Genomic DNA, 26,405 nt, shown 5'->3' on the forward strand with positions numbered 1-26,405 from the left:
CATTCCCACCGGCAGGGTACGAGGGTTCCAATTTCTCCACATCCTTGCCAACTCTTGTTATTTCTGATTCTAGCCATCCTAGTGGGTGCGAAGTGGCATCTTCTGGTGATTGAGATTTGCATTTCCCTGACGGCTAATGATGCTGAGCATCTTCTCCTGTGCTTATTGGCCATTTGTATATTTTCCTTGGGGAAATGTCTATTCAAGTCTTTTTCATATTTTAAAAATACCTATTTATTTGAGAGAGAGAGAGAGGCAGAGAGAGGAGACAGAGGGCTCCAAGCAGGCACCGCACTGAAGCAGAGAGCCCGCAGCAGGGCTCAAACTCATGAACCATGAGATCATGGCCTGAGCCGATATCGGACACTTAACTGACTGAACCACCCAGGCGCCCCTGCTTTGCACATTTTCAAACGAGGCTTTAAAACATACCTTTAATTGAGTTGCAAGTCCCTTACCAGGAAAATGATTTGCAAAAATTCACCTCCGTTTGGCGGATTGTCTTTTCACTTTCTGGACTATGTTGTTTGAAGGACAAAAGTTTTAAGTTTTGATGACATGTCATTTACTTTTTCTTCCATTGCTTATGGTTTTTTATGTGATATCTAAGGAATGATGGTCTGAGCCAACTTTGTGAAGACTTACTCGTGTTTTCTTCTAAGGGTTTTATAGGTTTAGCTTGTGTATTTAGGTGTATGATCTATTTTGAGTTAATTTTGGGGTGTGATGTGAGGTAAGGAGTCTCCGCTAATGTTTTTGCATGTGGATATTAGTCCGTCTATGTTTGTATACATTGAAAGTTTTCTATAATAAAAACTTAAGAAAAGGCAGTGACTACACACACACACACACACACACACACACACACACACACACCAGGTGGGGACTGCCTGTAGTTGCTAATAACAACTATTAAAGAGTAGCTTCTGCAACATATGTTTGTGTTTCTATTTATTTAGTTAGGAGGAAGGTCAGCTGATGGAGCAGTTCTCTCATCCCTGCTGAATCAGGATCTTGCTATCTGTGTGTTACAACATTCTTATATGTGGCCCCCATCCTCAAGGTTGCCTCATGGTCACAAAGTTGCTGCTGGGACACCAGCCATCACCTCTGCATTCTAAGCAGGGAGAAGAAAAACATCGGCAAAAGAAAAAAAAAAGGAGTCATACCTCTTAAATAACGTTTCCGGGAACCAATTTAAAAATCTGGGTTTACAGCTCATTGGCTACTTCGGTGGCGCGGAGGGGCACTTCGACATCTGTAATGGCTCTGACATTAGGTTACGTGCACAGGCCTGGGTGTCACGGATCCCAAGCAGCAGGCTGTGACAGACAGCGGCAGTGCCCCATCCGTCTCCATTCTTCAGTATCTTGAGTGGCAGGTAGGACGGTGCGAGTATGAGCCCGGTCTTGCCAGAGCTTTCACGTTTTGGAGACTTCGGTTCTGCATTTTGTACGAACCCTCCATATTTTTCAGCATTGGCAACCCACCCCAAAAAAAAAATATAATAATACCAATTAACCTTGCCTGGGCCCAATGCAGTCCATCTGTGGCCCCGAATCTGTCTCTCTTCTGCTAATGGACAACCTGGGCCTTTGGGCGAGCATCGGGGTCCCCTGGACGCCCAAGGGCACCGGTGCGTCTCACAGTTCTTGCGAGGCTCTGAGCCCGTGGTGGTGGGGGAGTCACGAGGAAGGAGGTTTTGGCTCAGCTCTGGGAAGAGCTCCATCCTCGGAGCTGTCAGAGACAGAAGGAGCCGCCCGGGGAGGTAGGAAGTTCTCTGTCGCTGGAGGTGTTTGAGCAGATGCTGGAGAGCAGCTTGCTGGGGACTTCAGAGCCCCCTCTCCCCCGCCCCCCAGAGTCTCTGATGCAGCTTGAAAACTGCCATGGTGACCGCTTCTGCAGCGGTGACAGGTGACGGTGGCGGGTGAGGGAGGGGAAGGCAGGACGCCGTGTCCCCACCTCTCAGAGGACGAGGCAGTGGAGCCTGGGAAAGCCCCTCACCATCCCCGTGGCCTCTATCAAGTTCAACCTGTCTGGACCGCAGAGGTGGGTTCCCGGCTGCTCACAAGCACCGTCTGACTCACCTCCGGACTCCCTGCATTGGGCGGCACGACAGATGTGTGGCTTTTCTTCTGGGGGGTGACGCAGGCTATGCAATGCAGTTGCATTATTTGTTCGTGCCTTCGGGGCCAGTGACACGGGCACACGACTTGTGCAGGTGCCCAGGGACCCGCCTCCAGGTCGCTGCTGTCATCGTTGAGTTCTTAGTCACTTTTGGGGCGCCCGGGTGGCTCAGTCGGTTCAGCGCCTGACATTGGCTCCGGTCATGATCTCGAGGTCTGTGGGTTCAAGCTCTGCATCAGGATCCAGACAATCCGTGTGGACCCTGTTTGGGATTCTCTGTCTCTCTTTCTCTCTCTCTCTCTATGCCCCTCCTCCACTTGCACTTTCTCTCTCTTTCAAAAATAAATATGTACATCTTTTAAAAAAAATCTGAGTTGCTTTTGACAAGGGGCCCCACAGTTTCATCTTGTACTGGGGCCTGCAAGTTAAGTAGTGGGTCCTCCATACGTTTACTCAAAATGTCCAGAATGTTCAAGGCATTGAGTTTGTGCAGCCTCAGCAACATGCTCATCATCTTGTCAGGGAACCGGGGGAAGGGGAGAGGTAAGCAACTTCAGAAATATTTGCTGTGTCATGCCCTAGGTGTTTGCAAGAGGGACATCTGACTTAGACAGGGAGGGCAGGACAGAGAAGGACATTCAGGAGTCCAGGTCCAAAGTTCAGTTGCTTGTTGAAATTTGTTCTTCCATTTAGAGGAGAATTATAGGCAGGCACATGGCTGCTTACCTAGGGACTACATTTCCCAGCATCCCTAGCAGTTAGTTGTGGTCATGTGACTAGTTATCACCAATAGAATGAGTGGAAATGGTAGGGCCCACTTCTGAGTCTGGACTTCAGAGCATCCCTGTGTGCCTTCTTCCTGCAGGTGGACCCTGCCTGGGGAGGGGACCCAGCTTCAGTCATGCAGGGGACGGTGAGGGTCTGGAGGCAGGCAGAGCAATGTCTGGAAGGAGCCTGGGTCTGCAAATGACCACTAGGAACAGAGAGCTTCCCGCTCACGTGGACAAGCTTATTTCAGAACCACTATTGGAGCAAAAAGAAATTTATATCCTCTTTTTAATTAAAATATTAAAAACATTTTTAACATTTATTCACCTTTGAGAGACAGAGCACAAGAGGAGGAGGGGCAGAAAGAGAAGGAGACAAAGAATCCGAAGCAGGCCCCAGGCTCTGAGCTGTCAGCACAGAGCTGACGTGGGGCTTGAACCCGCAAACCATGAGATCCTGACCTGAGCCGAAGTCACCCGCATAACCGACTGAGCCACCCAGGTGCCCCTAAAATATATTTTTAAAATTTTAAGTAGGCTCCATGGCCAACACAGGGCTTGAACTCACAACCCTGCAATCAAGAGTCGTGTGCACTGCAAACTGAGCCAGCCCGCTGCCTGGAGAAATTTATGCTTTCTAAGCTATTGCATTCTGGGACCTCTGTGTTAGCCTCCACAAACACATGCAGTGAGTAAATAGGAGGTATCTGTGTGAAAAAAGGGAGAGAAGGCGGACTCCAAAACACCCAGTGGATAGAGAACATAGTTCATGTAGCAAACTAGGAATGATTCAAGGTTTCTGAAGCCATGGCTGAGGGGGGGAGGAGGTCTTTGTCAGCTAGGGACGTTACAATCAAGTACCATGGACTGGGTGTTTAAACAACAGACACTTATTGCCCACGGGGGTGGGGTGGGGAGGAGGGGGCTGGGAAGTCTAAGATCAAGGTGCCTGCAGGTTCAGTGTCTGGTGAGGAACTCCCCTCCCGGCTTGCAGCCAGCCAACCACTTTCTCACTGTGTCCCTGCTTTGGTGTCCCGTCCTCTACTCCTAGGGACACTAATTCCATCATGGGGACTCTGCTCCAATGACCTCATTTAACCCTACTGATGAAGGAGCACAAGGCAAACTGAGAGGCCAGAAACGCCCCCACTGCCTAGGTGGGACATGTGTGCTGTTCCACTCCTGGCTGCCTAAGGACAAAGGAAAAGGGAAAAACCAATGGTTAACTGACGGACGTGGGTCTATTAATTTACAAACGTCCTAGTAAGTTGCAAGAAAAAGCCAATCTTATCAATAGCCTCATCTCCAGAAACCTATAGACTCAGTTTCCTGGAGCCTCACATCACCCCTCCAAGCGATGCTGGAGGCAAAGGCAAGAAGGAAATGCAGGTGAAATTAAATCTCCTTATAACCTGCAGCCCTTGGGCAGATGCTCGTGGCAGCGGAGTAAGCGGTTTCTCCAGGAACTGCTTGGAGGGTTACGTGAGCGCTCTGCTAGAGGGAAAAACCACCTGAGTCGACAGGAGCCTGGCCTCCAGGATCCCGGGAGTCTTCCTTAGCACAGGAAAGTCCTTTGGAACCTTCCGCTGGACCTCACCTCCCCCAGCTCCCATGTATATAACCCGCCTCTCCACAGGGTCCCGGGGCAGCTCTTTCTGCCCCCAGGTCCTGTCCCTGTGCTTTAATAAAATCACTTTTTTTGCACCCAAGATGTCTTCAAGAATTCTTTCTTGGCCATTGGCTCTGGGCCCCGTGAACCCCACCATCACCTCAAAAAACCTTATCACTATCACCTTCGAAAATAATCTCCTTGGGGCACCTGGGTGGCTCAGGTCATGATCTCAGAGCTCATGAGTTTGAGCCCCATGTGGGGCTCTGTGCTGACAGCTTGGAACCTGGAACTGCTTCGAATTCTGTGTCTCCCTCTCTCTCTGCCCCTTCCCTGCTCGTGCTCTGTCTCCCCCGCCACCTCAAGAATAAATAAACATTAAAAAATCATTTTTAAAATCCCACCAGGACTTAGAGCTTCAACATAGTAACTGTTTTGGTGGGGGACTGGGTCGGGACACGCTCCGCCGCTGATAGATACGGAAAAGGAAGATTGGACCTCACGTGCCAACAGTCTGTCATCCTCCTACGGACCGTGGGGAGCCACGCGGGTTGGGACACGATCTGATTAGCTTTTTGGTTGGTCAGCATGCAGTGGCAACCCGCACATTTTTTAACGTATGAAACATTTCAGAAGGCTCACGGTGAGTCCATAAGCATTCATATACCCCGCCACCTGGCTTGAAAAATGCATTTCAGATGAAGACCCAGGATCTCTTTCCTGATTCGGAATTCAGCTTAGTTGTTGTTTGTTTGGTCTGGTTTGGGCTTTTTCGAGGGCCCTTGGATAGGGCAAGAAGGAAAACAGGGCGTGGGTCATTGAATATACACGGTGTGTCCTCTGTGCCATGCCAGGAACTGTAGTGCCTACATATGGAGAGAGGCAGCCATGCTGGATGAAAAACAAACAAACCAACAAACGTGTGCATTTCCAGAGCAAGCAGATTCCCTCTGAGACCAGGGGCGGCACACTGGGAGTTCTCGAGCCCAGGTGCAGGATGGGATGGGGTATTCGCAAAGAATCTCCAGGCAGCACCTCCTTCTGATCCACGTGCAGAGGAACGGTGTGGTCAGAGGAAGTCTGAACTGTGTCTCTGGAAGTTTGGCAGCTCTGAGAGGGCCTCTGACGGGCTGGCGGGGTGGGGCTGGGGGATGCGGGGGTAGTCCACATTTTCCTTCAGCGGATGGCTGTGACTTTGGAAGACAAAGAAAGGATCTTGGAGGTGCTGGTGATGTCCATGGTGTTGGAGAGATTTCATTTCCTGGGCAAGAAAGAGGCAAACACAGTGGAACGTGGGGCCACTGGCGAAGGACAGAGAGTGCCACAGAGTTGGAGAAGAAGTTGTTTGGCAGATTTCCCAATGCCATCGAAGGGCATCGGAAGAAGCTCACTATGGGGTGCAGAGTGAACATTTGTTGTCTGCTTGGAGTCCGCCGGCTGTCTTCTGTCAACAGACTCTTTATCTTGGAAGGGACACCATCCATCTTCTTCCATGGTCTATGTGGCCAGAGGGGGTTGATCCCATCTTTTGGCACCAAAAAAGTCACCAAAGACTCAATGACTGGTTCAGAGGTGGACACATGACCCCATCTGGGCCAATGTGGGTTGTCATGGCACTTTGCGCAAATGGCTGGGAGGGAGGGGTGCTTCTTTCTCTATTCGAGAGGCTAAGATGACCAACGATATGTTTGGAGCTGCTGAGTGCCTCCTTGCTTTAAGGAGAGTGAGAATGAGGTCACATAGCAGAAAGCTGAGCCTGGTGGTGGAGAGAGAAGCTCCTGAAAACATGGCAGCACCTGGATCTAACCATGCCTGAAGCTAACCCTCCTCCTCGGGCAGTTCAGTGATGCAAGCGAATATTCTCCCTCCCATCCCTCCAGTTTAGTAGTTTCAGTTGACCTACTGGCACTGATAGTCAAGGAGAAAATGGAAAACAGCCTTTGTGTGAGAGTCCAGAGCAGATAATGGAAGACAATGTCATTATTCTTGAGCAAACATAGAGAAGAGAACTTTATGGCTTTACAGGTCTATCTCCCAAAGCAAAGGGTATAGGGAATGGATAAGGCAGGATTTTCATGTTACTGAAAGAAGCAAAATGTAATTTCATAACTATCACTGCCACTTGGAGGAGATTTGTAAGCAGCAGTGTCAATGGAAGGGCACATGTTGTTTAAAAGATGCAAATCTAATGGAAAGGAAAGAATGTGTAACCGCTCCTGCAAAGAAAGCCTATCAGGGGCGCCTGGATGGCTCAAGTGATAGAGCATATGGCTCTTGATCTCGGGGTCATGAGTTCAACCCCCCTCCATGTTGGGTATAGAGTTTACTTAAAAAAATAGGGGTGCCTGGGTGGCTCAGTCATTTAAGTGTCCAACTCTTGATTTCAGCTCAGGTCGTGATCTCACAGTTCGTGAGTTCGAGCCCCACATTGGGCTCTGCACTGACAGTGTGGAGCCTGCTTGGGATTCTCTCTCTCTTTTTTTCTCTCTCTGCCCTTCCCCTGCTTGTGCCCTCTCTCAAAAAATAAATTAATCAACTCTAAAAACTTAAAAATAAATAAATAGAAAGGAGAACGTCTGTCAGTGTGGAAAGCTTTTGGGTCAGGACTAACACAGACTCAAGACCCCACTTCACCTCCCTCCTCCCCACCCTCCAAACCAGAGGAAGCTTCTAGATGATGTTTTCCTAACACACATCCCCAAGGCCAGGACACAGGGTTTTCACGGGGAATTCCACATATCCAGACACAAGCTGGAATTCTCCTTTTGCTAAAGTTTAGAACATCCGATAAATTATTCCCTTACTTTCCTAGCAATTTCTCAGAACACAGAGGTAGCAATGGAAGGAACTGTTCTTTTCATTTTAAAACACAGAACAAAACAAAACATTTTTTTTTCCTTGAATAGAAAGGGAAGACATCTTTTTTATGAAAAATTGGGAAAGGTGGTGGTAAGAGTTTCAGTCACTTGTGAATCTATGCCCCAGATACAAGTGATGGGACTTGCATGCCCGATGCTGGCTAAGTATTTTCGTAAATAGATTCCCTTCCTCTCCACTGCAGTTTTAAGAGGTACATTTCAGAATGATCCTCAGTTCATAGAAAAGGAGATGGAGGTGGAGCGAAGCTAAAAAAATTCCCGAAACCAGGTCGGGGTTCCAGCCAGGATCTGAACTCCGCCATATGGACTCTAATCACTACATTATGCTGCGTATTTCCTTCCATTTGTGTGACTTCCTCATTTTATTGTATGCTTAGACTTTTGTCGCTTGCTTATTGTCCTCCTTTCTTTCTTTTTTTTTAGACATCTGTTTGTTTGTTTGTTTTAGTGAGCTCCACACCCAACATGGGGCTTGACCTCATAACCCTGAGATCAGGAATTGCATGCTCCCCCAACTGAGCCATCCAGGTGCCCCTTTATCCCCTTCTACCTGATATAATAGAAGCACTTTCCCATCTTGTTTAAAGCTCTTAACTTCTTTAATTAAAAAAGTACACACATGTAAAATAGACTAATCTAAGGGAGCCCATGAACCCATCACAAGGCTTCAACGATTATCGACCAATCTCATTTCCTCTGTTAACTCCTCACTCCATTATCTAAAGCAAATTACCGACAGCACATTATTTTATCTGTGAATACCACAGCATGCAATTTTAGTAATTTTTAAACTTTTATATCTCCTCAGGAAATCATGGTGCTGCTGAGTAACTATTACATCCTGTGGAAAACATCAATATTTGGTCATAGAATTAAGAGCTCTTGGTTTTAATTCCCGAATCCCTCTTTGAAATGACCTAAGTAATTTCTTAATGTTATCAGATTTCAGTATGTGCTCAAATTTTCTCCATGTAAACACTGCTGTAAATGCTCTCCTCAATTAGGTTCTGAGGACACATGGGAAAGAATTTGGTGGGTGGCATGGAAGTGTCAGAAATCTTGAGCCAAAGTGGCCCTGTTACTGTGGAATCTGAGATAGCAAACCAACAAAGATGCTCTCCAAATGTAGGACACCAGATTTCCAAAAGTTCAGTAGAAAGAAATATATCCAACTCCATCTCTCACTGCTCTGTCCAGGAAGGTGGCACTAACCACAAGTGGGGGCTGTGTACATTTATAGTAATTAAAATACAGTTTTGGGGGCGGCTGGGTGGCTCAGTCAGTTAGGCATCTGACTCTTGAATTCGGCTTAGGTCATGATCTTAACGTTTGTGAAATTGAGCCCCATGTTGGGTTCTGTGACAGTGCGGAGCTTGCTTGGAATTCTCTCAAACTCTCTGCCTTCATCCTGTTCACACACACTCTCTCCCTCAAATAAATAAATAAAAACTTTTAAAAAATCTTTTAAAAACACAATTTTAAAGTCAGTCCCTCACTTGGCATTGGCCACCTCTCCAGTGTTGAGTAGCTACAGGAGGTGAGTGGCTGCCATCTTGGACAGAGTAGACACAAGATGTTGCCACACCATCACAGAGGTTTCTGTTGGACAGTTGGTCTAGAGTCGAAGAAGGAATGGTATTCACAAGGGGCAAGAGACTCTAAAATTTTGTTAAAATTTGCATTTATAATTGTGGAAAGTCTTGGAGGAGTGTAGTGTGCCCACATAGGGAACTTGACCAACTTAACATTCGAGAGGAAGTCGGATATATGCCTCAGGTCTCACTGCTCATTCAATAGCTTTAATTGAATGGTCTCCATCTAGCCCTGTGCCAACAAGAGGTTTGCTTTATTTTTAAACTTACTTCCTTTTCTCTAAAAAATAACCCCAATTCCTGCCCAGCAGTGGAAAAACCGAAGTTAGCCCAATCTTATAAATATCAGCTATGTCCAGCCACTTCCAGTTTTAAATAGTTTCATTTCAAGGAAACATTATGCCGCTTTCAGGTATTGGTATTTTCTATCACAGTCTGGTTCAGAGCCCCCGCTTTGTCCATCGGTGCCCCTTCCCTTCCTCCCAGAAGTCCCTCCTGTCTGCTCCAAGAGTCCCCTTGTGGGATGTGAGAAGCATCTCTCCCTTCTCCGCTAGGCCAGCCTTCTGTTTGACCAGCCCCTCCCTCAGTGTCTGGCGGTGATGGCACAGTTGTCTGGGTCCACCTGTGGGGGAATCTGGGTAGGATTCGGCTGTGACACCATCCTTGGTGTAGGCAATGACCCTGACAGTATGTCCGTCCAAGGTCCCAGGCTGGGTGGACCTTCAAAGACCAGTGGTCAAGCTTTCAGACCCTTAGCCACTCTGTCATGGGGAACACTCCCTCCTCGGTCACCTAGGCTGGCTCTCCTGGCTTGGCCCGCCTTTACCCAAGATGGCGGAACCTTCTTGTATGGATCTTCTTGCATGAAATCCGAAGGATGAGTCACCATCTTCTTTCGGCCCAAGTGCAGCGCCCCACAACTGCATATACACCAGTGAGGCGCCAACTGCCAGTAAGTAACTCCAGAATAAAAGGGGTTACGTGTCCCCATTCCAGCCTCACTCTCCTACCTCACAGACACTTCCCTTGAAGCCTGGCAATTTGAGAAGACAGTCAAGAGTCCCCACGTTGCATGGGATGAGGATATAATTACTTCCTGAGAACTCCGCTCCCTCTCAACGACGTCCCCTCATCCTCCTTTGTCCCCAGTCCCGTCATCTTACCTCTTCCTGGTGTTTTAAAGCTAATGACCCAGGTTAAAAGGGTATATTACTCATCTATTGCTTTGGATCAAATTACCCCCAAATTTAACAGCTTGAAGCAACAAGCCATTATTATCTCACATTGTTTCTGAGGGTCTGGAACTCAAGTGTGGTCTAATTGGGTGGTTCTGCCCCAAGGTTCCTCACTCGGTTTCAGTCAGGATGTCAGCTGGTGCCGCATCATATGAAGGCTTGAGTGGGGCTGGAGGAACTCCTTTCAAGATGGCGCCTCACATGCCCATTGGCCAGAGCTTTAATTCCTTCACATGCCCATTGGCCAGAGCTTTAATTCCTTCACATGCCCATTGGCCAGAGCTTTAATTCCTTCACATGCCCATTGGCCAGAGCTTTAATTCCTTGTTACCTGGGCCCCTCAGATCATCTCTCAAGACATGACAGCCAACTTCCCCCAGAGCAATTGCCCTGAAGGAAAGAGGATAATCAAGATGAAAGTGTGCTTTGTAACCTAACCTCGGAAGTGACATACCATCTCTTCGACCACAATCTGTTGGTCTCACAGACCAACCCTCACACAGTGCGGGAAGGGAGCTATCTCATGGCGAGAAGACCAGGAGGCAGGGAGGTTGAGGGCTGATGGAGGCTGGCCACCAAGATGAGGCTCAGTGATTGTGAACATCTGGCTGGGAGTCAAGTTCTCTCTTAACTTAGCCCTTCAGAACTCAGCAAGATGTTTTCACCATGCATAAGGCTTTCCAGGAAAGACCCATTAATGATCTTGGCTGCAATTATCTTCCATACACCTGCTAATTAAATTACATTTTGTTATTATTATACAAGCAACATGTATTAAGTGTTAAAAACAGAAAAAAGACACAGACAAGTAAAAAAGCAGATAAAAGTCATCTCTTAGTTCACTATTCAACATCAAACTTTGACATTATGGTTTTATAGAGTTTTCTTCTGTATGAATGTTTACTTTCACAGATTCTTCCTCGTTGGTTCGTGGTTTTAACAGCATCTTTTGAATATCTGTATTTGTTAGTAATCCTATTTTTAAGGATTTACTTTAGGAAATATTCAAGTCCATGAGCAAAGAGGAAGCTTCAACCAACTTGACCCAATATATTTACCTGATAATTTTGATATTATTTTACGTTTGTTTGCATTTCAGATTTAGAAAGAGTTCTTCATGGTTTCTGATTCCAGAAGTTCTTACCTTCATCTGAGTTTACTTAAATTAAGTGGTACAATTTTTTTGGAAGCTTCTCCTTTCTTTGCACTATAATAAAAAAAAAAGCATAGTTATGGTCATTCGGTCCCCTCCACAACTATGTTATTCTTTCATCATTTTTTGGTTTCTTTGTTCTTTTCCTCTAAAGTTTGAAAGAATTTTTCAAGCTGGTCCCTACACATGAGTATTCACCTTTAAAAAATTTTTTTGTTTTCAACATTTATTTTTGAAAGAAAGAGACAGAGTGTGAGCAGGGGAGAGGGGCAGAGAGAGAGAGGGAACACAGAATCTGAAGCAGGCTCCAGGCTCTGAGCTGTCAGCTCAGAGCCCAACGTGGGGCTTGAACTCACAAACTTCAAGATCATGACCTGAAGTTGGATGCTCAAATGACTGAGCCATCCAGGAGCGCCTTTAAGATTTTATTTTGAAGTAATCTCTACCTCCAACGTGGGGCTCGAACTCAACAACCTCGAGATTCTGAGTCTCACACTCTGCTGACTAGCCAGCCACACGCCCCTGATCTGGACACCAGGATTTCAGAAAGCAGGTTTGGAACCATTGCTTTATCACCTTAGTGTACGTCTGTCTGGGGTGGAATTAAACCACTAGGCCACAGGGTGTGTGCGTCTTCTAGTTGTACTGGATGTTGTCAACTTGTTCCCCAGCAGGAATGTGTAACACTTCCAGGAGCTTCAGCGTTTCACAAATACACAGTATAGTGTGATGCAAATTTTGTTTGTTTTTTAAATTTAGTTATTTTCAGAGAGAGATCGTGCGTGTGCTCAGGTGAAAGGGTGTGCACATGTGAGTGGGGGAGGGGCAGACAGAGAATCCCAAGCAGAGCCTGACATGGGGCTCGATCCTACACATAAACCGTGAGATCATGATCTGAGCTGAAGTCTGACCCTTAACCGACTCAGCCACCCAGATGCCCCAACAAATTTTCTTTGTAACATCCATTCTGAGCTGAGAATTGTAATCTGCTTTTGTTTTGTAGTTTCCTTACACTCCTTCTTTATCACCTGTTTCATGTGGCTTTTATTTATCTCGGTCTGTTGCCTTTTCACTCCAGTCGGTTTTTCCTTATGGTTCCATATTTCCCAAAGGTCATGTCTTCTTGCAGACATGGTGGGTGCAGAGAGAGTTTGCCCACATCCTTCCTGCTGATCCTGTGACAGATGGTTCTCAGTAGTTTACTCTTCATGTAAGCCTCCGATTGCACATCTGCTTTTTTTGCCTTCTGTATTTTTTTCATGGGCCCCATGCTGCTTTTGTTCTCTTAGTCTGCTATTTTTTTTTTATTGACGTATAGTTGGCACACACGTTACATGAGTTTCAGGTGCACAAAGCAGTGATCCCACAAGGCTACATGTTACGCTGTGCTCACAAATGTAGCTAACATCTGTCACCACAGGATGCTGTTACAATACCATTGACTGCATTCCTGATGTTGTACTTTTCATCTCTGAGACTTATTTGTTGCATAGCTGGAAGCCTGGGCCTCCCTCTCCCCTCCATGCATTTGCCCAATGCCCCTTACCCTCTGGCAACCACCAATTTGTTCCTTGTATTTATGGCTGTGTTTCTGCTTGTTTGTTTGGTCTCTCTCTCTCTCTCTCTCTCTCTCTTTTAGTTTAATTAAATCATTAATTAAATTTGCATCCACGTTAGTTAGCATCCAGTGCAGTAATGATTTCAGGAGTAGAATCCAGTGACTCACCCCCTAATATAACACTCAGTGCTAATCACAGCATGTGTCCTCCTCACTGCCCCTGGCCCATTTAGCCCATCTGTCCACCCAGCGCCCCACCAGCAATCCTCAGTTTGTTCTCTGTATTTAAGAGTCTCATGTTTTGTCCCCCTCCCTGTTTTCATATTATTTTTGCTTCCCTTCCCTTATGTTCATCTGTTCTGTGTCTTAAATTCCACATATGAGTGAAGTCATATATTTGTCTTTCTCTGACTTATTTTGCTTAGCATAATACCCTCTAGTTCCATCCATGTTCTTGCAAATGGCAAGCTTTAATTCTTTTTGACTGCTGAGTAATATTCCATTATATATATATACACCACATCTTCTTTATCCATTCATCAGTCGATGGACATTGGTCTGCTTCCATACTTTGGCTATTGGGGCACATGTGTCCTTTCAAACAGCATGCCTTTGGATAAATACCGAGCAGTGCAGTTGCTGGGTCGTAGGGTAGTTCTGTTTTAATTTTTTGAGGAAACTCCATACTGTTTTCCAGAAGGGATGCACTAGTTTCCATTCCCATATTTATTTATTTTTGAGAGAGAGAGAGAGAGGGCAGGGGAGAGAGAGAGAGAGAGAGAGAGAGAGAGAGAGAGAGAGAGAGAGAAAGGCAGTGGGAGACAGAAGGAGAGGGAGAGAATCTCAAGACACCAGGCTCGAACCCATGAACTATGAGATCAGGACCTGAGCCGAAGTTGGACGCTCAACCAACTGAGCCCCCCAGCCGCCCTGGCCACCTTCTCTACAACAGTGTCATCTGTGACTTGAATGAAAACCACAGAGACATTAAGTAAGATGTGCATGTGATGCAAAACCAGGACGGCTGAGAATTCCCATACCTGACTGAATCTTAACGCTCCTCAATCTCCCACTTGACTCTCAAGCGGTAAGATGAATCTGTAACATAATAATCATCTCGACAGGTGGCAAAGAGACACAAGAACCAATGAAATAAAATTAAAGAAGTGCAAATTCAGTATTTCCTTTGGCTTAAAATCAGTTACTACTTGCAGACACTTGGCATGGAGGGCTGTCGTGTGAAAATTCCAGGAGTCTGAAAACCTTTTAGAATCTGCTGGTGGGAGTGTAATTTGGGTTTTGGAGGGTAATTTGGGGATAGATAATTAAAAGCCTTCCATATCTTTTGAACCAGCAATTCAGCCTCTAGGAATGATTAAGAAATCGGGGTGCCCCTGGTGGCTCAGTCAGTAGAGCCCTTGATTTCGGCTCAGGTCGTGATCTCGGGGTTTGTGGGTTTGAGCCCCGCATCGGGCACTGTGCTGACAGAGAGGAGCCTGTGTGGGATTCTCTCTCTCTCCCTCTCTCTCTGCCCTGCCCCGCCTCTCGGAATAAGTAAATAAACTTTAAAAATAAAGAAATTAAAAAGCCAAGCTCAGGGTCTGATTGCCAGGCACTGTGGGATGGGGGGCTTGGGGAGGTATTGGTGAAAGGGTGCAAACTTCCGGTTACAGGATGAACAAGCTGAGCTATAACGCACAGCAAGGCTGTGGCAGGATTCTCTCACAGAGTCGTGACTCCGAGGCTTTTCTTTCCAGGAAGCCACTTTATTCCTGCTGGCACCGCTCAGTTGGGTTCGTGCCCAAAGAACTGAGCCCTGAACGCCATGTGGTGTATGTAGCTTTCTATATATATTTTTACTTCTCTGTCTCCCGTACATGGTAACCTGCAAACACGGAGCCTGTGTAAGTGGTCTCATGTCACAAGGTCGTGAGGGATGTGGTCACCAGATTGCCTTGAGGTATTTATTATTTTTTCCTTTCCTTACGGAGGGGACCTACCACAGGTGACTATAGCTAATAATACTCTATTACTTCAAAGTTGCTGAGAGAGTCGATCTTAAATGTTCCCACCACAAAAAAGAAAAGGTAATGGGTCGTCTGGTGTGGCTCAGTCAGTAGATCATGCAGATCGTGAGTTTAGGGCTGTGAGTTCAAATCCTGCCGGCAGTAGAGAGGACTTTTGCAAATAGTAATTCTGTGGTGAGAGGAAAGTGTTAGCTAATGCTGTAGTGGCAATCATTTTGCAATACATAAATGTGTCAAATGGACCTGTGGTGCACCTTGGACTTACACAATGTTAAATGTCCATTGTACCTCAATAAAACTAGGAAAAATTGTCAGAGACATACACAAAGAGGGGTGTGTTTTTTAAACATTTATTTATTTTTGGGAGACAGAGAGACAGAGTGCAAACAGGGGAGGGGCAGAGAGAGAGGGAGACACAGAATCTGAAGCAGGCTCCAGGCTCTGAGCAGTCAGCACAGAGCCTGACGTGGGGCTCGAACTCACAAAGTGTGGGATCATGATCTGGGCTGAAGTTGGACGCTTAACCAGGTGTTTAAGGTGCCCGCCAAAAGGGCTGTTTAGGAATGTTAATTCAAGCATCCTTTGCGATTGGATACAAAACACAAGTATAAAGAACCTATCCAGAGGGTTAAATATATAACATATTGGAATAGTGTATGACCAATAGAAAATATGAAAGAATAAACATAGGGAATAATCTAGAAGATTTTACACGAATGTATTTATAGTGATTACCACTAGGTGGTGGGTGGTGAGAGTTTTAAAAATTTATCTTCTCTTTATTTGTGTTTTCTAGTTTTCAAAGATTATGTGTTGCTTCTATGATGAAGCAATGAGCTTTAAAAATTAGTTTTAGCTGAAAATATACCTAATATAATCCAACAATGAGATGTTGTTCCTTAAAAAGAGTGGTCATTGGGGGGACACATGGTGTGGCTCAGTACGTTGAGGGTCAGACTCTTGATTTTGACTCACGTCATGATCTCACGGTTTGTGAAATGGAGCCCATTATTGGGCTCTGCAGAACCTACTTGGGATTCTCTTTCTCTTTGCCCCTCCCCCACTTGTCCCCTCTCTCTCTCTCTCTTTCTCTCTCTCTCTCTCTCTCTCTCTCAATAAATAAGTAGATAAATAAATAAATCAATAAATAAACTTAAAAACATAAAATAAGAAGAGTGGTCATTTATATAATCAGGGAGGAGACCAGGAGAAACATGATCCTGTTACAACTTTCATGCTCCTGTGATGGTGGTCGCATTTTTAGGGTTCAGGGGCGTGATACCAGACATACTGACAAAGCTGGAAATTATGTTCTACAGCCCACTGTGGAGAAATCAGAGCTATTTATCCCAGGAAGTAAATGACTAAGGGAAAGCGTCTTGTCCTTCAACGATTGAAGGCCCATCCCTTGGAGAACATTGGCTCAAAGTTCCTTCAGAAAGCAGAAAAGGGACCAGAGTTCCCAGGAGCAGAGCGTGGAGCTCCTGAAACAAGGAGCAACTTTCTAACAACCGTGGATTGTTACTATTGCCATAATGAGTTGAATCAGTCAGGGTTCCTTGGCTGCAAATAATAGAAACAGACTCCGGTTAATAGATGCAAGAAAAAAATTATTGGAAGATTTGCACTGTCTCACAGGGAAGAGCCTGGGGAAGCAGGCTTGGGAAAATGAAAGGATATTCGATCTGAGTCACACGTAGGGTGTTTTGCAGAAACCAGTGGCAATTTTCATCCAAGAATATTAAGAATGTACTTCTTAAAACTCCCCAGTGTCCTCTTTGCCATCTGATACGGCTCCACAACCCATGAATTAAACAAACCTTTTTTGTGCCCGGATATTTTTGTTATACTCTGCCTCCTCTGCATACTTTGTTACATCCATTAGGGTTTGAAATCTGAAAGACCATTATCATGTCAATGAGTTCTTCTGCTTCTTACTTCCCCAGATGCTGCTGCTGAGCATTGATAGATGTCCCCTAGTGTCATGTTTTGGGGTTTGGCGAATAAGTTCATGTTATCCCTCAAAACTACTTTTATTTTTTAAATGCTTATTAATTTTTTCTTTTTTTTAAATTCTTTTATGTTTATTTATTATTGAGACAGAAACAGAGCACGAGTAGGGGAAGGGCAGAGAGAGGGAGACACAGAATTGGAAGCAGGCTCCAGGCTCTGAGCTGTCAGCACAGAGCCCGACACAGGGCTGGAACTCACAAACTGTGAGATCATGACCTGAGCTGAAGTCGGCCACCTAAGTGACCGAGCTACCCAGGTGCCCCTTAAATGTTTATTAATTTTTGAGAAAGAGTGTGTGTGTGAGCAGGGAAGGGGCAGAGAGAGGAAGGGACAGAGAGAGGAGGGGACATAGGATCTCAAGCGGGCTCCGCATGGACAGCAGAGAGCCCGATGTGGGGCTTGAACTCATGAACCTTGAGATCAAGGTCAGGTGCTCAGCTGACTGAGCCACCCAGGTGCCCCCAAATTGCTTTTGATTTAAAAACAGAGGGCTCTTCTCCAGCCTGGTTTTGCTAGCCCGTGGGAGGATCTTTCTGGGCAACGGTGGGGCGAGAGGTTACGGGATGGAGGGATGTCCCGTCCTCCTTACACGTGAGTGGTTTTCCTCCCTCTCACCGGAGCATCACGCAGCTGGAACGAAACGTGAGCAGAAGGAAAGACACGGAGGGTAAGGAGACAGAGGGAGAAAGGGACCAGTTTGAAATTCTCACTCCACACCAGGCATCCTACTGGGTGCTTGTGTTAGCAGGTCCCTGGGAGAAGCACGAAGAACAACGGAAACAGATTAAAGCAGAAAAACCATAATTTTGAGGCGACTGGGCAGCACGGAGAATTCTCAGAAAGATTAGATAACCCGGCAGAGCAAAGAGGCAGTAACAAATTGGGGCTTTGCAGTCAGAAAATAGCAAAAGGCGTGCCACAGAACTAGTTCAGTGAGAGAAAAAAAGAAAAGAAAAGATAAAACGAAAGAGGAGGGGGAGGAGAAGGAGTAGGCTACTGGCAGTGCCCATTAAATTCCAAAGGCCAGAGTTCGCACTGCTAGCACCTCTAGTCTGGACACTGGACTCCGAGGCTGACTCCACTGTCACCTGCACATTACTGTCACCCTGTCCCCTGCCACCCCCCCCCCCCCCCGCCATTTCTCTTTCCTGGCCTCAATTCCCTCTTCACCTTCATGTATTTTTTAAAATAATTTTTAAATGTTTATTTTTGAGAGAGAGAGAGAGCGCGAGCGAGCGGGGGGCGGGGCGGGTGCAGAGAGAGAGGGAGACACAGAATTGGGAATAGGCTTCAGGCTCTGAGCTGTCAGCACAGAGCCCGACGTGGGGCTCGATCCCACAAACCGTGAGATCATGACCTGAGCCGAAGTCGGACGCTCAACCGACCGAGCCCCTCAGTCGCCCATGACGTTTTTTCTAATGCGATTTTCTAGTAGCCGCCCTGGGAGCAGGTGTTTCTAATTTTCAGATGAATGAATTGCGGATCAGACAGGGGCAGCAATTAGACTGAGGTCGGGCAGTGAGGGAGCCAGTGCCCGGTGTCCTTCCTTGTCTGTTCTACCACGGTGTCTCTTGGTGCCAGGCAGGCTCCAAGTTGAGCCCTGGACACAACGATTCTCTGAGCTAGGCATTGGTGGAGCCATTTCACAAATAAGGAGATGAAGGTTCCTCAAGGTTCTCCATTCGTAGGCAATGGGAGCCTGGTTGCTGAACATTGGAGTCGGCCCTTCAATCCACCGCCTCTCTCTCTTGGGAAGCGAGAAGTTGGAGGAGTCCTCTGCTTTTCATGCTTTCGATCTTTGTCGGGCAGGTGTGGGGGGCTTGCCAACTGAGCGCCCGCCTTCCATCTCAGCCAACAGTGCACTAAAGCCCTCTGTCACCGAAGATTGGAAGCTTGGAGCATTCTCAACCCCTGGCTGCTCACTCCACACTTGAGGAGCTGGCAACTTCTTTTCCACACACAAGACGTGTCTTCCGGTTCGCCTCCTCCTTATGCCCACAGCCGCATCCCGGGTCCAGGTCTGATTACCTTATGCCAGTCGTCTTGGGCTGCCTTCTCGGTTGGTCTCCCTGCCTTCACGCCCCCCCGGAGCCCATGTGCATGCTGGCAGCCAGGGTCTCTGCAGTGGAGACCACGGGTGAGTCTCCACGATCGTTCAACCCCAGAAGACTGGTCCAAGCCAGCCATGGTGAATGCCTCTGTGGTCTGACCGGACCCTGTGACCCATGGAGACCCAGAGAGGGGAGGGTGCCTCAGGATTTGGTTGTGCCTGAATGTGTTACTGGCCGTTTTGCCATTTTGCAAGCACCCCAAGAGTAGAGTGATAGCTAGCGTTGACAGAGTGGAGATGGAGAAGGATCGTGGGTCTTTGAGAAATTCATTACTCTATGCCTGCAGCCTGCCTACCCGTGAATTTCTAGTTAAGTGAGATAATGGATGTTCTTGTTATTTAAGCTGGTTTGGTTTCAGTTTCTGTTATTTGCAGCCAAAAAGTGTGCCACCAACAGCCACTTAGTTCATGGAAATCTAATGATCAATCCTCATCCTCTGTGGCTTTGTATTACCTTTGGAATCAGGTTCACACTCCTTAACATAGCTCTTGAAGCCCCTGGGTCTCAGACTCTCCCAACCCTTTTCCCTTGGCCCTTAGGTTGTATTAGATAATCCTGACTCCTCTTCCCCCTGACCCCCCACCCCAAATCATCCAGCACGTCTCTGCTATTTCTTCTCTAGAATGTTCTTTTTCTCTTTCTCCATCTACCAAATTTCTTTTCATCTTCCAGGATCAGTTCAAGTGGCAGCTCCTCTTTGAACTGTTTCCTAATCCCTGGGTGGAATTAAGGAATCACTTGAGTGTCTCTGAGCACGTTGTGTCTGTGTTATGGGGCCTTCTTCACCCTCACACACAATTATAGGTACTTAGATTTCTGCTCCTTTGCTATGAGCTCTTTGAAGGCAGGGACTTTAGTTCATCCACCTTGTAGCTCCAGCACCTTGCACAAGACCCAGTGATTCTGTACATACTAATGGAATTTCTTACTGAAAAGTCCTCCTTCATTCAGATTGTCGGCAACCCTGCATGTGGCTATTGATTATTATTCACTTTTTATTAAAAAATGAAGCAATATTATCCATCACACTGCCTTCGGGATTTTGCAGTTAAGAAGCTGTTTAACAGACATTGTCTCCATCAATCCTCACCTGCCGCTGTCACACCAATATAATCCCCACTTCACAGATGGGGAGACTGCACACCCAATCCAAGTCTATTTGTTGAGTGCCTACAATTTGCATAACATTATGTAAGAGGCAAGCTGCAGAAGGAAGCTGCAAGGAGGTGAAAACCACAGTCTCTCTCTCAAGAGAGTTTGCAACTTATTTGGGGAGATAAGAAATAATGCAGAATATTTCAGTTGGAAGATACAAGAGGAGTGCAGTGCAATGTCGAAGAGATCTGGAAGGCAACGATTTATTGCATAATAAAAGAGGGATACACAGCCTTAGCACCATAACATTGGGATGGAAGATTACAGTATGGCTTGCAGTAGGAGTCCATGAACATCTTCCAAAAAAGAACTGAACCAGGGGCGCCTGGCTGGCTCAGTGGGTAGAGCGTGCAGCTCTTGATCTTGGGTCTTGAGTTAGAGCCCCATGTTGTGGGTAGAGATTACTTAGAATAAAAAGAATTGAACCTGAATTTTAAGGATCAGTGGGATTTCACTAAATGGAAAGGAGGTAGGGCATTCCCTGTGAAGAGTGAAGGCTCAGCATCGTGAAAGTCCTTCTCTGCCAGGCAAGGAAGAGAGGCTAGTGAAATAAGATGAGTTCCAAAGAAACCTGTGAGCTCCAAAGAAATGAGTTAGTGTTTGTTGGATTGATGGATGGATGCATGCATGGTTAGATGATAGGCAGATAGGTTGATAATATAGATGGGGGGTGGATAAATGAATAAACAATAGGCAGATAAATCCGCAGGGTTTACTGAGAACGTCTTCCAACACAGAAGCATGATGATAAGTTGCATTCTTTCTGCAAAGCAACCTGGCTTTTCTTGTCCAGCTGAGCAAAAGGAACTGTGGGTATCCAAAGTCATGTTGAATTGAGGCGTTTGAATGTGGTTAGACCTACAGGGACATGCCTGGGCTTAGGATGTAATCAGGGCAGTGTGGCATTTTAACATCATGTGTGGGCATGTTTTCTCACAAACACATGTGCAGAGACACACATAAAACTTTGGGAATTCTCCTTTCCTTTTTACTGTGTTATGCCAAGCTTTTGTTTTGACTGAATTGTCACTTTCCAGTTTCCCAAGTGTGGGAGCCCTAAATCCCGTGTCAACGAGATACTTGGACTCACAATAATGATGGTAACAAGTGTTTATATAACTTGGATAAAGAATCCAATTCAGCTAGTTGGGGAAAAGAATATTTTTAAGGATTTATTTTTTAAGTAGGCTCCATGCCCAACCTGGGGCTTGAACTCACAACCCTGAGATCAAGAGTCACATGGTTTACCAAATGAGCTGGCCAGACGCCCTTGGGGAAAAGAATGCTCTTGATGGGAAAGTGGTTTTGGCCTCTTATTTCTGACAAAATCATCGCCTAGATTAATGGGCTTGTGTGATTACTATGAGGTTGGAGTTGCCCCTCTTCTGGCTTTTAATCCTTAGCAGCTGATGAAACCGTATGATTAGCAGCAAAGTCTGTTTTCTGCCTCGTCCACAACGTAGCCCATCATCGAGGTTTCTGGAACGATTTTCCAGCTGGACCACAGAACCGGGAGCCGGCATGGGGATTTCTGGCCTAAGGTTTTTCTAAGGTGGAGCTAACTCTGTCCAACCCAATGTTTGAACTCAGCCTAAAATGTGCCATTTTTCTCCATTTTCAAAAATTTCCCATCATAAAATGGCTTGAGTAGCCTTCAGTTTCTGACATCTTGTGGTTTCTCTGTGAAGGACTTTCTGGCAGACATTGGTGTTGGCCAACCATTCCTGGTCTCCCTTTTTCTCTTGCTGCCTCTCACTATGGAAGCTGGAAACCCCAATACAGAATTTTCCCATCTTCCAGGAGTTTGTTGTGGCCTGGTTTGGGCCAATGATAAGAAGAGGGTGTCCTCCTAGGCTACTGGGAAAATTTGTCTTCCTTCTATAAGGGATAAGTCAGGAGCTTGCTTCTGTTGTGTTTGTCTCCTTAATGCATCTTGGGTAGAGATGTGAGCTGTAGAGTTAGGACAGCCATCCGGACCATGATACTACAAGAACGTGGAAGCAGGGCCAGCCCTCTAAGAAGGAAAGAAGACAAGGATAAAGAGAGCTAGAATGTCACAGTTGAGCAGCCACACAAACAGTGAGACCACTTTGAACAGATGTCTGCATCATTTACACCTTTGTTGTTGAGTTGTCTGATACACGCACCCAAACATGCTCCTAACGTAAGGTCTGTTCATGCTTGGCTGAAGGATGGTAGTGAGGAACGAGAAGGTGGGGAGGGGGATCCCAGAGACTGACCTTGGAAAGAACGAAGGGTGTGGGAAGTCAGAAGCCTGGGGAATGTTTCTCGACTTGACTTTCCCTAATACCTATGACTGCAAATACCTCTTGACTTGAGCTTGAATGTATTAAATTCCTTTATAGGGAATCCAATATACTGTTGTGCCTTTCTGATGCAGTGAGTTAAAAAGTATCTTTTCTTAGGGGCACTTGGGTGGCTCAATCAGTTGAGTGTCTGACTCTTGGTTTTGGCTCAGCTCATGATCCTGGGTCGTGGGATTAAGCCCTTGTCGGGCTCTGTGCGGAGCATGGAGCCTGCTTTCAATCTCTTTCTAAAAATTTTTTTTAAAAAAATCCTTTCTCAGAATCAAGCTCCACAGAGGGTGTGGATTTCTGGTTGTTTTTCTCAGCGTTTTATGCTCAAGTTCCTGAGCACTGCCTTGCGCATAGTAGGTCTTTATTGATTATGTGTTGAATGAACAAATTATTGAGAGTTCGCCTTAAGAGGCTGTTGGTTTGAAAGCAGAAGGTTTGGCAAATTAAAAACAACGAGGTTGGTGATATGATCATATGGTTTGATTGTAGATTTCGTTTTGCTTCCTCTAACGTCTTTTTAAATAATAGTCTTAAGGTCTGTCACATCAACAGATACCTTAAAATGAGTTGAAAAGGCACCAGTTATGGAGAATTGGGTTGGAAAAAGTGACTACTCTCTTGTGGCTTTCCAGACAAGTTCTACTGGACTTTGGGATTAGTCCAAAAAAAAGGAAAGCCTGGGGCGTCTGGGTGGCTCAGTGGGTTAAATGTCAGACTCTTGATTTCAGCTCAGGTCATGATCTCGTCATTCACGACCTCGAGCCTTGCATTGGGCTCTGCACTGACAGTGTGGAGCCTGCTTGGGATTCTGTGTGTGTGTGTGTCCTTCTGCTCCTGTATTCTTTCACTCAAAAGTAAACACTGAAAAAAATTAACAAATAAAACAAAAAAAGGAAAGCCTCGCTGAGGGATGTTTTGAGGCTAGGGTTCTGGATAGCCCGCTTCTCTCCGCACTAACTATGACGTACCTGGTCTTTAACAGGCTGGTCCGCACTTACCCTTCCAGCCCTACGTCCACCTCCCTCTCCGCACCTCACTCACATGCCTCACCTTGCATCTGACCTTCTCCAAGTCAAGCCTCAAGACCTCGCTTAGCTTTTCCCAGCCCCCCTCACACACACACAGGGATAGTTCCTGTCACCTTCGCTCCAGCCTCTCTGACACCAGCTTGTCGGGCTGTCCCGTATCCCAGGATTGGGTCCTTCCCATCTTTTCATCTCTTACACACACTGGATTTATAGAGCAGATAGACAGTCATAGCTAATGTTTACTGAAACTCATTTCACACCAGACAGTTTCTAGGTGTTTGCCGTGTGTTGACTCATTTGCTCTTCCTGATACCTTGAGATAGGCACAATGGATAACCCCATTTTATAGATGAGGAAATTAAGGCACGGGGCTCTGTGTCTTGCCTGTGGTCATCTGGCTGGTGGGCAGCATGGTAGCGTTCATATCTTGCTCTCTGGGCCACCTATTATGCTTTCCCTCGGGGGTGCATGCATGTTGAGATATGACTTGAATGGCTATGGATGAGTTGAGTAGTTCATGTAAGAAACTCTGCACGTATTGACGGAGTCACTCCTGGGTGCTTGGCACTGTCTTAGGTACCAGGGCTGTAGTACGGAACATGGCAGGAAGGGCACTGTCCTCATGGGGTTGACATTCTGGTCCCAGCGAGGTCAAAGTCAACAAAAACAGTGAAAGAAAAAACTATTGGTGGGCCAGCATTTGTAGAAATTGGGCAGATCCGTTACAACTTTCCAGGTCTGGAGATGAGGGGGATGGGTCCCACCACAGGGAGCTACGGTGAAAACACCGCGGAAGAGGCAGGCTGAAGATGAAAGGGTCATGGCAGGAAACTTCACAAAACTAACTGGGCAGAGATCAGTCTGAACCATGAAAGGAAGGACGGGAGAGGGGAGAGCAAAGCAGAAAAGAGCGACAGGGGGGTGAGAGGCACGTATCCACGCTGCACGGAAAGAATAGGATGGTGAAAGGAAAGCCTTAAAACACTGGCAGGGCAGAAAGAGGAGCCAGCGGTAATGAAGGGACGCTCACAAGTGCCCTGAAATAGGCTGGCAGTGCCTGTACAGGCTAAGGCTTAAAAGGCTTTGTTCTTCTGTCGAATAAGGAACACCATTGTGGTGCACAGGAAATAAAAAGCTTGTGTGTGTGTGTGTGTGTGTGTGTGTGTGTGTGTGTGTGTGTGTGTGAGAGAGAGAGAGAGAGAGAGAGAGAGAGAGAGGTCGGGAGACTCTCTGTACCCCAAATACAGAATGATTTTCATGATCAGTTCTGCACCTTGTACTTGCCGGAGCGGAAGGTCTAGAACTTCCCCCACCGGACATCTGTGATGAAGCCAGGCCCAGGGAGGTTAGGATGTTGTATGCCTGACTCACAGCCCATGACTTTCTGTGAGCCGAACAACACTGTCAGGTCAGCAGCAAGGCATTGAACCCCTGCTTTGGGGTGCCAGAGCCCAGCGGGCAAGGGTCCAGGGAAGAGAGTAGGGGCACAGTTGCCCCGAGGGAGCCCTTTGTGACCCCCAAGGCTGTGGGGGTCCTATTATCTGGCTCAGGCAGACTAGAGGGTGACCGAAGGCTGCAGAGAACAGCAGGCTGGAATCTTCTGTCTTTCTTGCCCTTTTCTGCTGTTGGAGGGCAGTGTACGAGGACCCACAGTGTGGGGGCTCTAGGCCCTCCCCATGGTCAAATCCAGGCTCCTTCCGTTTCTACAGGGTGGCTTAGGCAAACTCTAACCTCTGTTTCTGCAAATACGACATGGGCACTGTGGTATCTCCCTTGGGGTGCTGTAGGGGGTGAAAAACTGAAAAGGTATATCAACCATAGTAGGCACTCAATATTACTGCTTTTGGGCTGTGTTGCTTCGGTAGGGTACACCCTCTCTGGGAGATACCGTTTCCTCTTGGTCCTTAGTTTCAAGGGCAACCACATTTTTTAAAAGAGATTTTCTAAATTGTTTATTGTTTTTGAGAGAGGGAGAGACAGAGCATGCGTAGGGGAGGAGCAAAGAGAGAGAGAGAGAGACACACACACAGAACCGGAAGCAGGCTCCAGGCTCCGAGCTGTCGGCACAGAGCCCGACGCAGGGCCCGAACCAGGAACCGTGAGATCATGACCTGAGCCGAAATCAGATGCTTAGCTGACTGAGCCACTCAGGCGCCCCGCAACCAGATTTTTTCAGGACAAGATGAAGTCTTGATGTGAAGTTCCAGACCCCTGAGTCTGTCCTAGGAAGTGGGGAAGTGGGTCTCCAAGGGTGGTGTCACCTGGACTAAAGACTGTCAGGAGGAGTGCCTGCAAACGACGAGGCCAATTTGTCACCCCTTCTTCAGAAATCCCAACAGCCCAGGTTGTAGGCTGTCATGTGGGGACATTGCAACAGTCCCCCCCCCTCCCCCACCGCCGCCATGACATGGTGTCTTCTAGCCTCTCCTCAGTCAGGACAACTGTCCTTTTTCTCTGCTCAGTTTCTCCCTCAGCCCCAAGAGGAGGTGGGGACTTGCATAATATTTGGAAACAGAATTTTGGCAGCTTTTGTTAGATGCCAGAGGTTTTAGGAAGGGCACACATGCTCGAGAGGAAAAAACAAAAGGAAATATTTTGGGAATTCCCAGTTTGTTCTTGGCACCCGGGTGGAGGTTGCACCCCCAACCTCTTCACCCCACCCCGCCTTCCTCCTACCTCTCTTCAGCTTCGTGAGTGCCTGGGGCCAATGTGAGCCTGAAACAAGGTCCCAGAGGGTCCAACGGCTCCTTCGGGTTCATCCTGGGGGAGGATGTTTGTACAGCTGGGAATCTCTCCGAAGTGTGTTGGCCCCTGGAGCTCTTTGAGGACCTTG

At 46.8% G+C, this 26,405-nt stretch overlaps 1 non-coding gene across 1 annotated transcript; it reads right to left on the minus strand.

Moving 5' to 3' along the window:
• Nucleotides 1-8,174: 8,174 nt before the first annotated feature.
• On the minus strand, nucleotides 8,175-8,301 carry LOC115283113. The gene has a single exon (XR_003904922.1). It is a non-coding gene; the product is annotated as a small nucleolar RNA SNORA25 (small nucleolar RNA).
• Between the last annotated feature and the right edge of the window lie 18,104 nt (nucleotides 8,302-26,405).

Source organism: Suricata suricatta, chromosome 17 (genome assembly GCF_006229205.1).
Source record: "Suricata suricatta isolate VVHF042 chromosome 17, meerkat_22Aug2017_6uvM2_HiC, whole genome shotgun sequence".
In the NCBI taxonomy this organism is placed as follows: domain Eukaryota; kingdom Metazoa; phylum Chordata; class Mammalia; order Carnivora; family Herpestidae; genus Suricata; species Suricata suricatta.